We start from the raw sequence: 10,539 nt of genomic DNA, 5'->3' as shown, positions 1-10,539 counted from the left end.
GAGACATGATTTTTAACCAATAAATAAATATTTTTTAAAACACCGACTCAGCGTTGGGAGCGTGTGGCCACACAGGCACTTTGGGAGTGCAGGATGGGACCACACTTCGGGAGGCAATTTTGCAGTCAAGTACCTCAAACATTTATTTCTTTGAGAGCAGCAGTTCCACCTCTGATACTTTAGCCTGGAAAAGTCCGCCACAGATGTAGAAGAAGACGATACATAAGGATGTTCATGAGACAATGAAGGATACGAGGAAAAACTCAATGGTAGGAGGAGTGATTAGCTGGGTAGCTTGTATAACGGGAAATTCTCTTAGATTTTTGCTTGAATGATCCTAACAAGGTAATCCAAAACCAAATGGGCAAAGTATTTCATTATTGGTAATAATTAAGTCAACGATAATGTGCAACCATAAAAAAATGAGAGTAACAATATTCTGAGAAAATATGCATATTATGTTAGGTAAAAAAAAAAAAAAAGTGAAAAATAAATTGTCTAACCAGTACACTGCCTGAGTAAAAATAGCCTAGGCAGTACAAAGACTTGAAGAAAACCTGATGGGGACGTAGTGCACAGCATGGCGACGATAGGTAGTAATACTGTAGTGCATATTTGGAAGTTGCTGAGAATAGACCTTACAAGTGTTCATCACAAGGTAAAAAATGTGTATGTGTGGAGACGGGTGTTAACTAGACTTACTGTGGTAAGCATTTTGTGGTATATACAAATAGCAAATCACGTTGTACACTGGAAACTAATATAATGTTATACGTCAGCTATGTTTCAATTAAAAATTATTTTAAAAACTTAAAATCACGCTGATTTTCTTAGGGGTGTGGAGGATTTTTTTCCTTTTTTTCCTACTTCTCTATGTATTCTAATTTTCTACCATGAACGCATCTAAATTTTACAATCAGCTAAAAGTAAACCTTTCTTTTTTTTTTTTTTAAGATTTTATTTATTTATTTGACAGAGATAGAGACAGCCAGCGAGAGAGGGAACACAAGCAGGGGGAGTGCGAGAGGAAGAAGCAGGCTCTTAGTGGAGGAGCCTGATGTGGGGCTCGAACCCAGAACACTGGGATCACGCCCTGAGCCGAAGGCAGATGCTTAACCACTGCGCTACCCAGGCGCCCCAGTAAACCTATTTTTCAAATGAATATTTGTTCTTTGAACAAAAACACATGATTTTGAAAGTAATACCTATTCCTCTCATAATCACTGCATTGTCGTAAGGGTTAGACAGAGTTGTCATGAGGGCAACCGGGTTGTGGACACGTTTGAAGTACGCAGCTCTTTGCATGCATGAAAGGGGTTAGGATGACACACGGACACACTGCTCCAGAATTCTGCTGAATTCCCATCTTGAGGTACAGGTCGCAGGACAGCTCCTTTTATGAAGAAACCCTGCAGTTTGTAAAATGAGCTCTCCAGCCAGAATGTGAATGATCGTCTTCCACTTTGTTTCATAGGTTTGGATTTTTATGTGTTGGATTCCCTTTACGTAGCACTCGGTTTCAAAATTCGGAACTGCAAGAGAAAAGGCTTCTTGAGGAAGAAGACGACGTGACTGGTTTGTCTAACACTGGCTGCTTTTCCACGGGCTTCGCTTTTCACCGCTATGCACCCTATTGATTTTCCCCTCTTCTCATTCCCATTCAGAGGATAACTCTTGGGGTCAAGGACTGTGGACTTCACTTCATGTTCGGCTTCCAGAATGCTACGGGAACGTAATGAGTGCCTGTTACAAGCGCAACGGGCCTCTGCTGGAGCCCTGGCCTTGTCCTGAGGGGAGCCAGAGAGGGCACGGACGGCTGAGCGACGCCCCCGTCAGCACCAGCAGACACGGCTCCCTGTGGCTCGGTCTGCCGCAGTCTGGCGTCAAGGGAGGACGCTGAGCAGAAATGGGTTTCTTGCCACCGTTCTCCCTCTGCCAGAGGTATGCTGGCTGTCCCCGTGTTCCAGTCCCCACGTTCTTACTTTCTGGAATTGACCCTTTTCTTTTAGTCAACGCCTTGTCTGTCTTACTCTCACCGTAACTGCGTCTCTGGCCTGGATCTGTTCTCAACTGACGCTTGTGGAGCCCAAGGACCGGAGGCCTCTCTGATGGGCTCCATGAGTTCTAAGACAATTAAAACACAACTGAGGGGCGCCTGGGTGGCTCAGTCGGTTGAGCGTCTGACTCTTGATTTCGGCTCAGATCACAATCTTGGGGTCCTGAGGTCGAGCCCCGCATCCCCCATGCTCAGCGGGGAGAGTCTGCTTGAGATTCTCTCCCCCACCTCGAGCTCTCTCTTTCTCTCAAATAAATAAATAAATAAATCTTTAAAAAAAATGTAGCGGGATCTCTCTAGTGATAATCTAAAATATGATTTTACCAGTTATAAAGGCAATAATCCCAAATTGAAAGACATTTTCTTGGGCTAAGACTTTTGTACTGTGGCTGCATTTGGCCGCTGCGAGGAAGGGCAGGCACAGCGAAGGTGGCTCACCGACCACCAGATCTGGCAGCGGGCAGCTGCTGGCTCAGTTCAGGGCTTTAATGATGTCAAGGCTGGCGTCACTGTGATTCCCCTGTCTTGTCCCTCGGAGCTGCAAGTTGGTTGTTGCCACTTCGGGCATCGTGCTCTGTGCTGGAGGAGGCAGGATGAAGAGGGAAAGAAGAGGCATCAGCCTCATTGATCTCTTCTAACCGCAAAGCAAAACATTTTCCAGAAAGCTCCTAGCAGGCCTCCTTTTACATTTCATTGGCACCAAAGGAGTCACACAGCTGTCCTGGCTAAGAGGGAGGCCTAGACTTCCACTGGTGGGTAAAGTGCACAGGGTTGCTACGATGGGCTTGGGCCAATCACCGCTGGTCACATAGGGCTAGATGCAGGGTTGAAATAAGATCACGGTGTGGGCTGGCTGTGGGGCATAAGGCATGGGTGGGCCACGCACCACACGGGCCCTGCCCTCTTGCTTCCTTTCCCGAGTGACCTTTGTTTCCTTGTCTCCTCTCCCTGTGCTTCTTGCTCTGTTCAGGTGGTGATTTCCTCCTGCCTTTGGGCACCTCACCTGCTTCTCCACTCCATCAATGATGGACAGACTGTTGCTAGTCACTCCCCCTCCTCCTCTGTCAGGTGGAAAAGGGCTTTATTTCTAAGACCATTCTTTCGAAGTAAAGGTCATTATTTCTAAATGGACTTCAGAGCTATGATACTAAATCTCAGCTATTTATCAAACTTTTAAGGCTTAAATTCCATTTATTCTCACCCGAATGCAATTTCCTAGGCTGAGGAAAAATCGCTTATGCTCAGCTGACAGCAAAGCAATGCTAATTTTTGCTAAAGTCCCCTGGGGTTAAGTGTTTGCCAACTGACAACATAAGAGAGCAGGAATTTAGCACAACTCCGGGTTTTTCCTGGAGAGCAGAGAGCTGGGCTTGTGCTTCAGCGGCCCGTGCTTCCCCCTTTTCTCTAGGATATCCCACTCCTCCTCCTCTCTGCGCTCACATCTACGAAGAACTTCTGTGTCTTCTTTACCCCTCCTTCTCGCTTTTTGTTTTCTTGTCTCCTGCTGGCTGGGACCTCATATTTCCCCTTATGATCCCTTCAACGGCAGAACTGCCTGCGGCTCCCCCTTCATCATTTCTGTAATTTTCCTGAGGCACACAAGTTCCCTTGTGTCTTCCTGGCTCAGCCACTCCACCTGCTCCTTACTGGTTATCCTGTGCTTTCTCGTGTGTTCTAAGGTTAATAATGCATCTCCAGCCTTGACCATGGTCTGTCAGGCAGTGAGAAATCAGGCACTGCGCGTTCTTCTCTCAGCGGGCTGTGAGCATTGTGAGGTCTCAGACAGGTGACTGAATTATGCTGCAAAATTAATACTGTGCTGGGAAATCATTTTGAAATTCAATATTTTTAAAGTTTCTTGGGACTTAATGACACAAATATTATGTAACTATCAATAACATATTTTTCTCCTGTTTTAAAAGTCTGTTTCCTCTCTGAAAAATTTTAAATATAAAGAAATATTAAAAGATGAAGTTAAATGGAGAAAGGAGGGGCGCCTGGCGCAGTTGGTTAAGCGTCCTCGACTTCGGCTCAGGTTGTGATCTCAGGGTTGTGAGATCCAGCCCTGCGTCGGGTTCGGCAATCAGTGGGGAGCCTGCTTGAGATTCTCTCCTCCCTGTGCCCCAATACCCGCTTGTGCTCTCACATGCTCTTTCTCTAAATAAATAATAATCTTTTAAAATAAATAAATAGAGGGGTGCTACCATGGCTCAGTCGTTAAGCATCTGCCTTTGGCTCAGGTCACAATCCCAGAGTCCTGAGATGGAGCCCTGGGTCTGGCTCCCTGCTCAGCGGGGAGTCTGCTTCTCCCTCCCTCTGCCCCTCCCCCCAGTTCATGCTCTCTCTCTCAAATAAATAAAATCTTAAAAATCAATCAATCAATGGAGGAAGGAAATGCATATTGTGTTGAACTCGAAGACCTTAGACCAGAGGCCCTAGTCTTCTCCTGCTCTGGGGATGTCCCCAGGGTCATCCAGACTATGAGGTTTGAAGGCACAGCCCCCAAGACTGTCCTCACTTCTGACACCACAGCAAGGTTGTGGGAGTGAGTTCACAAATGCCCCTCAGTTTTGATAATTCACTAGAAGGAAGACTTACAGAACCCGCTGAGAGCTATTATACCCACAGTTACGCTAAATCATAGGAAAAGAATACAGATTAGAATCAGCCAAAGGAAGAGACACAAGGAGCAGTGTGTGCGAGGGTCCCAAACGCCCGCTTCTGACTCCCTGGCATCGATGTGTTTTGTCACACATGGGCTATTCGCCACTGGGGAAGCTCACCTGAGCCTTGATGTGCAGAAGTTTTGGGGTCTCCTTACCTTGACACGACTGAGTGATTGTCCACTGGTTGCTCTCCGCCAAAGTCCCCCACCTAAGTCACGGGCTTGGTCTTTCTGGCAGGGCCAGCTCTCCCCCTCCAACGATCAGCTGTGGCCGATCCCACCCTACGATCTGGTGTATCCTGTCACGAATGATGCGGAGTCCATGCCGGAAGCCGAGCACAAGGGCCAGACCTCGTTTGCGGCAAATTCTTTCCTGTGCAGGATGCTTGGCTTCTTCTTCACTATTGATGTCGGTTGTGCCCCCAGGAAAGTGCAAAGTGAGAGGGGCTTGTGGGACCTCCTGGAGGCCACCGTTTGTTAGTGGGCACTGGCACCGAATCCCAGTTACTGGCGGGCACACGTCCCAAAGCCCTCGGGGCTGCCACTCTCCGCTGCTCAGATATCAGAGATGCTGGCAAGGCAGGGGCTCTGGAGTCTTTCGTGTTTCAGGATGCCAGTGCCCTGGGGGCTCAAGGACAGCTGACGGTTCTGGAAGTTAATGACCTGCCATCAACTAGGTCACAGTCTGTGCACACCTGACCTGGAGATTTGAGGGAGCAAAGGCTTAGTGGATTCAAAGAGGTCAAGCAGCTGGAGTTGGAAACTGGGCAGAAAACCCTGGACTTTATATGCAACAGAGGGGAGACACCATACAACATGTGATGCAGACTCAGTAACAAAAGCAGCCAAGGAGCAAACAGAACATGAAGAGTCATCGGAGGACACGTGACTGCACAAATACTGAGTGTCAAGTTTCCGAAGGAAAATCCACTCTTCTCTAAGAGAAGGATTTGTTAACCTTCTAAGAAAACTATGAAGATAACTGCTATCTCCCTAACAAGTATTCATTGAGCATTTACCAGGTATCATGCAATGTTCTAAGTGTTGAGGATTCAGCAGAGAGTCACACTGACAAAATCCCTCCCCTCACAGAGCTTGCTTCCTCATGGGAGACATAAATAATAAATAAACATACAATATGAGGTCGTGGTAAGTGTGCTGAATCAAAAATAAGCTGGGGGAAGGGATGGAGAGAGGGAGAGAGGAGCTTGTTATCTTAGACCAGGAGCTCCCAGGACAGTCTCACTAATCAGGAGATATCTGAGCAGAGATTTCAATTAAAGGAGGGACCTGGTCATGCGGATATCTATGGAAAAATTTTCTAGGTAGGTCAGTAAGTGCAAAGGTCCTGAGGTTGGGGAATGCTTGGCATGGTTGGGGATGAACAGGCAGCCAGTGTGGCTAGAGTGGAGATAAAGCCAGAGTAACAGCACCTTGTGGTTGTAGAAAGGAGGTGGAAGCCCCTGGAGGCTGTCCACTGTGAGGTTATGTGACAGGGACAACGAGAGTTTGGGCATGCACACACACCCCCATCTCACTGTCCAGGTTCTGTGCAGACTCCTGGTTCCATCATCATCTTGAGCAGGGGTAACTGTGGAAGAGTCTTAGAGGCAGCTGACAGGTTAAACTGATTTGTATTAGAAAGGATGCGGAGTGGGGCGCCTGGGTGGCACAGCAGTTAAGCGTCTGCCTTTGGCTCAGGGCGTGATCCCGGCGTTCTGGGATCGAGCCCCACATCAGGCTCTTCCACTATGAGCCTGCTTCTTCCTCTCCCACTCCCCCTGCTTGTGTTCCCTCTCTCGCTGGCTGTCTCTATCTCTGTCGAATAAATAAATAAAAAATCTTAAAAAAAAAAAAAGAAAGAAAGAAAGGACGCGGAGTGACCATGGAAAGATGCAAACTCGCGAAGGCACTAGGGGTGGGGTGCCCAGGAAAGGGGCAGCAAGGCGGCAGAGAGGGGCTACTGAGAGCATTTGTATGGGGAAGCACAATTTTAAGGGAAGCAGCTACTGTGATGAGGGAAACGCAAATTTTTAGAATGTTCTACTGTTCTCTCCAGCACGGTTCCCTCTTTGCTGCTCCTCCAAGAGATCTCTCACGTGAAGCTGCAAGGCTTTTTTTTGGAGTTGGATTTGTGTTTCTTCTAAATGCAACAAACATTCTGCTGAGACCAGCTCGGAGGGGGCCCAGCTTTGTTCAGGCTTCATTTCTACAGATAGTGTCCATGAAGTGATTGATTAACTAGCCGTTCTATAACCTTTTCCTGTCAACTCGAAATATTTTCTTTTCCCTTAAACAATTAAAAAGAAACCTCTGTTTTACTTCAGAATATTTATGCAACTGTCTTTATGGAACAGGTAACCTCCGTTGGAGTCTCAAATCTGCTATTTCCAGCCGTGTTATCTCAGGTAAGTCACCTGACATTTTTTGGCTCCAGGAGTCTGTCTTATCTGTAAGCAGAGGTGATTTTTAAAAAAATTTCTATACAGAATCTCAAGAATGAAATGATACTTGGCATGTATCCTTTGCAAATGACAGCCACCATTTCAACTGATTACTGTTTTTAAATGACCAATTTGGACACTAACATGTGCTCACTAAATATATGTGGAATAAATTTGATAACTAAAATGAACGTGTAGATTCATTTGACCAGAGGAGACAAAATGTGGGCATCAGGGTGCAATAAATTTAATCGAATTGCTGGAATCTCTTTCTTATTCTACATGAGTCAAGAAAGACATAGCAAATGTTGCTTATTTTTTTATATTTCAGAGTATGCAATCCTGAGAATAAATTTCCCTTATTAATAGTAAAAATAAATTCTCCCAAACTATAACTTATGTATCAGACCCAAACTATAACTTATGTATCAGAACTCACATAATGATTATTGAAATTGCAACTTAAAAATAAACACCAGTTGTGTGTGTGTGTATATACATATATATATGGAGAACCTATTAGGTAGAAGTTCTGGAAAATAACACAGAAAGCAGCAAGAATAATCATTGGTCCAAAACTGGCTTTGCAGTGAAAAGGAGACTTGGTTACCTTAAAAATAGTGAACTCTGATTTTTTTCATCACTTCAAGTCATTCGCATTTAATAATAGTGCAGTACAGAATTGTGTGAATTAGCATAAAGACTGATTGCTGACTAGTCCTAACTGGCTTTGCCACACAATAACAAACACAGGGTTTTGTAGACTCTAAGAGATCAATGGTCAATAGTCTAAGACTCTATTCAACGTTAAAAAAAAGTTCAACACTTTAACAGTATGTCGGTTCTTATCTGAATATTGGTGAGAACGTTCTTGAAAGCTTGATATTGTCACAGCCTGTCTTAGTGCCTGGCAGAAACAGTCATCCCCTTATCTTAATGAGTGTTGTCAGTGCTGCTGCTGATGGAAAAGGCCACCCAGAGCCAAAGAACCCCTTAGGGAGGCTCCCCGCCCCGGGGGCCTCACCACACCTCTGTCCTCCCTGGGAGGACTCATCCCCCGCCCTTGCTCCCACGTGCACGTGGGATCAAGGTCCATCCTCTCAGTCAGGCACCAGCTTCAGCTTGCCGGTGTGCGAGTCCTGTCCTTGTAACCCCCCTCCCGGCCCAGCCTCGGCATCTGCACAGCCACACTCACTGTCTTCTTGCTTCCCCAGACGGCCCCACAAACACACCAGGGACCGCAGCTGCGCGCTGTGGGGGTCCTGCTTCTCTGCTTTCTTCAGTGTAGTCCAGGCCCTCACTGTCTGTGACATCAGAGCTATCTCCCTGGTCCTGCCGACCTCTTCCCTAGCTGACTGGAACCCAGCGCCCAGAGTGCTCTAAAATACATGTGTGAGGACAAGAAAACACATCACAACACACGTTCTCCAGTTTAACCCTTCAGTGTAGCTGTGTGTGCCGTGTGGGGACTCAGCCCTCTGTGCCTGCTCTTCCTCTCCATCCACTGAGCTTCTGTCTTTAACCGCCCAGCTCAGAAATCACCTCCTTCTGGGAGCCTTCCCTGACCTCCATCGGCAGTCTCTCTCTTACATTCTATGCAATATATGTACTTACATGTCAGATCCTCTTAACCAAGGAATGAAAGCTCACCTCGTCTCCAAGGACCCGCAGTCTCACCGGACTGAAGGGCCGTTCATCTCACTCGTGGGGCTGTCTTTGTGAGATCCCGTGTCTACGACAGCCGCCGTGACACCGTATCTTGTAAGACCTTGCTGCTCGGGTGTGCCTGCAGGCCAGAGAGCTGGTTAGAATGGCACCATCTCTGTTCCTGGCCCAGACCTTCTGAATAAGAATCTATAGTTGAACAAGATCCCCAAGGAACCTGGTTGCTCACTAAAGTCTGAGAAGCACTGGCGTGAGGATTATTCATGCCAAGAGTTTCAGTAGAAAGTATAAGACACCTGCTGGGTCCTGGGGAGCAGTGTTTGAGATGGACTAGATTCCAGAGATGATCGGCTCCTCAGTACTCGTTCCGGCCACCGGTGTGAAGTGGTGCCGGGTCCACAAGCAGATGCCCGGGTCGGGGGGGGGGGGGGGGCAAAGGGAGCAAAGGCAGCTTCACCAGGAGGGAGCGGGGAGGGCTCACGGTCTTTTCCTGCAGCCTCCCAGGCTGGTGTCTACGGGATATCTCCATCTTTTGTTGCATAGGAAATTGAGATGTCCGGCACGAGGTGGCCTTATGCTGATTCAGACTGGGACTAGAGCACACCCTATGAGTCTCTGTGTTCCCCGAAGGTGTCCTGCTGGCCTCTGGAACCAGACAGAAGGTGGGAGCTCAGTAAATGTTCATGGTTGGATTTGGGCGTGTTGTGCCTTCTCACACCTCTCCAGTCAGCACTGCATCTAATCCCACCAATTTTAACAGAAATAATTCCGTCTCCACAGAAGTCTGGGAACGGGGACCATGACCTGAGCCTAAGACGGACGCCTAACCGACTGAGCCACGCAGGTGCTCCGGTTTCAGTTTACATTTGGAGATATGAGCTCACAATGATTCTGCGTTCGCGTGTGACTGACTCCTTTATCATGTCCTTTAGTGTGGTCACGTTAGGGCATTTACGTACTTAAGGGCATATGATTTTATTACAATTGTCCATTTGTTTCTCCTTTATATTACAGTGAAGGGATTTTAGTGAGTTTTTTGAAGTTCTACTTGGTAGATTATATTGTCTGTAAATTCCAGGTCTGGAAGGCAAAGTGGACATTAAAAATGAATGCTATAAAAGGGACATTGTGTCACTGGTGTAGCTGTGGGTAGTTCCCTGAGAAGGAGATTCTTCCCCTTCCTCTCATGGAATGGGCCTGGGACTGTGGCAAGACCCTAGAGGGAGGAGGCTGTGTGGTGTGTTGAGGCAGAAAGGGTCTCAGACAACCTCACAGAGTTTCCAGCAAGGACTGGGGCAGCAAAATGATGCAGGGTAACTGAGAGGGGCCCACAAGTTCGTTGGTAACTACCTGGTGATGACCAGAAGGGGCGATGGTTGTCGTAGGGGTGCTGCTGTGGGCAGATGGTGGGGAGGACAGGTGCGCTCCATCCTTGACCTTTTGGCTCCTCAAAAGCACTTTGGAACTTAGACGGAAGCCCTGGGGAAAAGTGGAGAGGGGTGAGGGAGGGAATCACTTAAATGACTCTGAAGAGTTCTCCACCAAACAAGCAGATTAGAAGCTTATAATAAAAATGAAGTTCTGCTCTAGAAAAATAAAATTACATTTCCTACATTTTTAAGTTTGTGTCCTAAGAGTCATAATTATTACCCAAGTATAAAGCCCTTTTTCAATATAAAAATCTTTGCAGAATGTCCCCAAGCATGAGA

The sequence above is a fragment of the Ursus arctos genome, unplaced genomic scaffold (assembly GCF_023065955.2).
Source record: "Ursus arctos isolate Adak ecotype North America unplaced genomic scaffold, UrsArc2.0 scaffold_5, whole genome shotgun sequence".
Taxonomy (NCBI): domain Eukaryota; kingdom Metazoa; phylum Chordata; class Mammalia; order Carnivora; family Ursidae; genus Ursus; species Ursus arctos.
Note: the sequence above shows the minus strand (reverse complement) of the source record.